Source organism: Chelon labrosus (assembly GCF_963514085.1).
Source record: "Chelon labrosus genome assembly, chromosome: 20".
NCBI lineage: Eukaryota > Metazoa > Chordata > Actinopteri > Mugiliformes > Mugilidae > Chelon > Chelon labrosus.
In genome coordinates this window covers 21,633,499-21,639,508 of record NC_140353.1, presented here as the reverse complement: position 1 = coordinate 21,639,508, position 6,010 = coordinate 21,633,499, and positions in this window count along the sequence as shown.

The following is a 6,010-nucleotide window of genomic DNA, read 5'->3' as shown; positions in this document are numbered from 1 at the left end:
TCAGTGCATGAACACAATATGCTAAATCAGGAGGGTTGAATATTTATGGTGCAGCTGTACATAAATGAACTGGATTTGCGGATGTTTAGTATGTGGTGCTACAAAATGTGTTATTGTTTTGGGCTGATGGGCATTATTAACTTTCAAGTCACAAAGTAAATTAGAAAGAAAGTTGTCCATGTCATAAAAAATTCATAGCATGCCAAAAGTATACCAGCTACCTGCCTTCTAGGGGTTTTCCTTATATAATATGACTTCCACAAGACCTAACTGCAGAATTGATTTACGCCACTTTTAAAAAAAGATCATTGTAGTTGTACTAAAGTGCTAGTGTGGCTGACACGATACTGACAACATAAGGGACCAACTACAGTGGGTACGGAAAGTTTTCAAACCTCCTTAAATTTTCACTCTTTGTTATATTGCAGCAGTTTACTAAAATCAATCAAGTTCATTTTTTTTCCTCTCATCAATTTACACACATCACCCCATATTGACAGAAAAACACAGAATTGTAGAAATTTTTACAAATTTATTAAAGAACAAAAACTGAAATATCACATGGTCACAAGTTTTCAGAGCCTTTTCTCAGTATTAAGTAGAAGCACCCTTTTGAGGTAATATAGCCATGAGTCTTCTTAGGAATGATGCAACAAGTTTTTCACTCCTGGATTGCCAGGGATCCTCTGGCATTCCACCTGCAAGGTGGCGCTTGGTTTTTGTCCAGGATATCTCTGTCCTTGGCTGCATTCATTTTTCCTTCAATTGCAACCAGTCATCTGTTGGGACTGTATTGGGCAGGTGATGATCAGTGCCTGGTTTTCTCCACACATATCGCTTAGAATTATGGCCACTGCATCTCTGGACCTCAGCCACAGTGATCTCTGGGTTCTTGTTTACCGCTCTCACCAAGGTTCTTCTCCCTCGACTGCTCAGCTTGGCCGGGCGGCCAGCTTTAGGAAGAGTTCTGATCATCCCAAACGTCTTCCGTTTAAGGATTATGGAGGCCGCTGTGCTCTTAGGAACGTGCAGCAGAATTTCGTTTGTGATCTTGCCCAGATCTGTGCCTTCCCAGAATTCTGTCTCTGAGCTCTTCGGGCAGTTCCTTCAACCTCATGATTCTCATTTGCTCTGACATATACTGTGAGCTGTAAGGTCTTATATAGACAAGTGTGTGCCTTTCCTAATCAAGTCCAATCAGTTTAGTTGAACACTCCAATGAAGGTGAGGAACCATATCAAAGATGATCAGAAGAAATGATCAGCACCTGAGTTAAATATGAGTGTCACAGCAAAGGGTCTGAATACTTAAGGCCATGTGATATTTCAGTTCCTCTTTTTTAATGAATTTGCAAAAATGTCTACATTTCTGTGTTTTTCTGTCAAAATGGGGTGCTGTGTACATTGATGAGGGAAAAAATCACCATAATGATTTTAGCAAATGACTGCAACATAACAAAGAGTGAAATTTTTAAGGGGGTCTGAACACTTTCCGTATCCACTGTCAGTTTGTTGCAGCCAAACTGTTTCATGCATTCAGAGAACACATCATCACTAATTTCCTAATCATTTGACCTAACTGTCCATCCGTCTTAGATTTTGTAACACTTACCCTGACTTCACCTTTGAAAAACATGTTAAATGGCTTATATTGGTTTTACACAGTGTTACTATTTATTTTGAAATATTTAAAATGCATGTTGGCCATTTTAAAACTTATTACTATAACTAATTTTAAAACACAATTTTACGTGTTAAGTGGCTTTAATTGACGTTGATATTTTTTCATGCTGTTATTGGTGAAGGCAGAAGTTCAGTCCAGGCTCTAATAAGGACAGTCTGTGGCATGCATCTGCTCTGCCTGCTCTGCCCAGACCTGCTTCTGCATCATGAATATCAAGGGAAATTGTCTCCAGTGTCTACATGTTGTTATCTGCATGTCTGAGAATGGCACTAAATTGTTATTATCAATGTCAAAAATTGATTTTGTTAAGAGACTGAATGTCAATTTATCACTGAATGACATGAGAATGACAATATGATGGTGATTTTCTTTGAAAACCATCAGTACAGTTGCTCTAAATGTATTAATAATACTCAATTATGGTCAAAATCTTTGGTGTTATGGAAATCTAACATGGTCCAAACTTTAAAGGGGAAGATTGAACCGACACACATTATGGTCACTTGTTATGGAACTTCAACATTATGGTCAAATGTTCGATGATATACCTTAATGGTGATGAATGTGATATAGAATATTTTTATAAAGCTTTAAAACTGTATTATGAAAATGACAGCGTCTGTTCTTTTAATGGTGTGTGTTTGCTGGGTGGAGCCATGCAGTGACAATGTGCAGCAGTGTGTGTTGGTGTCCATCTGTATGTGTGTGTGTGACTCTGTGACCTTTAAACATATTCATTTGGTTTTACTAACCCTCCTTTTCTTAGCAACAGCAGGATCTCTTTCTTTAACTTCAGAGTGTGAAACAAACAGTGTCATCCTGAGTAGTCTGTGATTGTTATCTTTAGCTGACAGCTTCTGGTTTTTAGGTTTGATGACACATTACTGCTTCTCTGTAGTCATGGTTGCACACATGTTTTGATGTCAACAAGACTAATGGTCAGCTGCCATGTGTTTTAGTTCACAACTGTTAAAATGGCCAGGGATAATTTCCTTATGACTTACAAACCAATGAATACGTGATGTGATTGCACCTCCTGGGTGTTATGGTATGACCAGCAGGAGCTAATGTGTGACATGATCTTGATGATCCTTCAATGAATAAGAGTAGAATTATTGAGCTATATTCTCAATAAAAATGCTCAAAATGAGGGGAAAGCTGTATTTTCAATATAAAGTGTTGTAGTAAAACCAACTGGAGATTCTCTATTTGTTTGATGATTTTAGTGACATTACAGTGATATTCACAATAAGCATTTTTTCTTTTTGGCTCATATAAGAAAGTTTTAGAACTGTAAAAAAACAGCTATTTACCTTAGTTTAGTACGTAGACTGGAAAAAAGGGGCAAGCTTGATGTAGTCTACCAGGGCAGCAGCTCTAAAGTGTATTAATTTACAATTTACTTCATTTGTTTCTGTGCAAAAATGACAGAGGTTATGTTCCAAACCTGGCCAGGACCAGCTTCACCACCACAAGTCTTCACGTTCTGTCTGCATTCGTCTTTGGGAGAATGTGTGATGTTCTTTCTGCTCCACTGCCTTCATCACGTCAGCTTTGCTGAAGCTGTCAAAATCACTCAATTCACTTGTTCAATAATCTTTCTCTTCACTTTCTTCAACCAGTCCTGCTTACTGATCTTTAATCATCATTGTCATTCTGTCATTGTTCTTCTAACCATAACATTTTTGATTCTGGGAGGGATGTTCTGGATGAAACGGAGATCACTGAAGAAGATCCTGGGTATCATTTACAACAAGAAGGAACTCCAGTATTGCTCCTTGACAACTCCACACTTATCAGCCTATCCTCACCCTGTTCTACACCCTTCAGTTTTAAACTGTTGCAACTGTTGTCAAAATATCTTGTCTCATTCCAAGATCAGTTTGTCCAGATTAACAGTGTTAGAACCCAGTCCTCCCCAGGCCAAGACAGAACCCTGCTGATAGATTTTAATGCAAGGTCTGAACGGGGCCTTAAGCTTGAATATAAGTACTTTGGCCAAACTTGACTGTTTCTCTGACTATTGACAATTCCACATTTATTTCTGGGGGTTCTGTCCTATCTCCTCCCTTCATTTGGGACTCTATGAGGGTTACTTGTCATCACCAGAAACTAATTGCAAAGACGTATTTCTTCAGTATTGTGTTTTCCTTCCAAATGATGCAGTCAAGAGTTTTGCAACACATTCCTTTTAAGAAAATGTGGTTCTTTCAACATTATCTGTTTACTTCCTGTCCGAAGAAGTGATTTTATGGCAGGATGACTGTGAGTTAATAGTGTTTATTGGTTTTAGGAGATTAATAAATATAGCTGTCAGGTGAATCTGGAGCTGTTAATAAAGAACGCTGTATGCGAAAAACCAAAGCGTCCTTTGTGTGTCATTGTATTTGTTTTTGTAAGAGAATCCTTCCTCTGGAGGGAGTTGAGATGTTGTAAGCTTGTGTGCATGAATGCACAAAGTGTGCAAATGGTCCCAAGAGAAAAAAGGTTTAAATGTGTGTGTGTGAGAGAAAATAGGAGGTCTTTGAAACTGTGGAAAGTGTGTATTACGAGATCTGTGTGCCGTCTGTTTATAGGAAGGAGAATATGCGTAAGTGTGTGAGAGTGTGTGTATTAATCTTGGCAGAATCAACTGCTTCTGGCAGCTGCTATCGTCCAGCAGGAAGTCCCATTAAGCCTGGGTCACATGGGGTTCAAAGGTCACAGTTGAAAACGAGAGGAAGGGAGATGAGAAGAATAGCATGACAACACAGAAGTGTGTTGAAATTCTGTTGCTTTCCACTGTAAAACATTTACTGCAGTAGATGTTTTGTCTTCTGAGTAAATTCCTAATCCAATAACACATTTCCTTTAATCAGTAACACAAAAAGTTATAATGATATATGTAAAAAAAAAAATATATATATATACCTACCGTATTTTCCGGACTATAAGGCGCACCTGAATATAAGCCGCACCAGCTAAATTTTGGGGAAACTACAGATTGTGCCATAAACCGCACCCGACTATAAGCCGCTGGTGTTTTAATGTTTAATTACCGTAAGGGTTTCTTCTACCACGGAGGGGATTGTCGGGACAGAAATGACTGTTTGGAAACGCAAAGCGTCCCATTTATTTACATTTGACAAACATAAATCGTTCGATCAATCAAACAAAAAATCAATCGATCAAACTTTCACATCATGTTTCATCATTTCACATTGACATTACAAACAGCATTCGTGCAGTAGGCCTACACAAATAATACAACGGTGCGCTCCTAGCGCACTTCCTGCAGTCATAGTACCGTAGTAGTGCAGTATAACAAAAAACAAAGCTTACAACGCTTGACGAGGCAATAACGTTAAATGGCTAAATTTAATTTGTTTGTAAAAGTGCTTGCCTGTAACACGGCAGCAAAAGTGCAGTAACCCGGCTGCTCAACAAAATAACCAGCATCTTTTTCTAAAACAGCCAACACAGCAGTAAAGGTGCAGTAACACGGCCGTTTACTGTATCAAAATAACCAGCCTACTATACCAGAAAAGTCAGTTCTAATCCTCGTGTCATCGTCTATGACATAGTGCGCCCCTGGTGACCGTTAGCTGTAAAAATCCATCCGCCGTTGTATAAGCCGCAGGGTCCAAAGCGAGTGACAAAAGTAGCGGCTTATAGTCCGGAATTTACGGTAATCATGACACGATCCAAGTAGCTGAAGAAAAAAATGAACAGGAGCCAGCAGGTTTACACATGAATCTGTATCAGAAGAAAAGAGATGCTACTTCTGTCATGGTCATTTATTACATTTGTTCCGGGCTTCCCCTGGGGAATATTGTTTTGGATCTGGACAGAGCAGTTACAGCTGATCAGTGACTGGATCATCAACGTCTTAGTTACACAAGACTCAGTGAGCATATGGCATTCAGAGAAAACACAGAGACATCTGACTCTCCATCTCATTGTGTAAATACCAGTATAGTTGCTCATTGCTTCAGACTGTGGCCATTTCCCTAACCTATTCAGCTGTGTGTGCTGGGAAACCAGCATCCTGTAACTTGTGTGCTACAGACCTGAACAGGTCAGCATTTCCATGCTTTTTATCAACTAAATACGACATACTTTTATCTCCTACTGCATAGAGTCCCAGATGTGATTGTGTGCAGGCACTGTGCAGCGTTCAAACACCTGAATGAGTTATTTACACGCAACAGTACACCTCTTTATTACAGAATACTCAGCTATGATGCTCCAGTTTCTCTAACCTAGGATACCATGTACAGCATTTCATTTGCCGTGTGTCCTCCTCTCCTTTCTCTTTATCCGTCTCTACCTGGCTGGCCTCAATCAG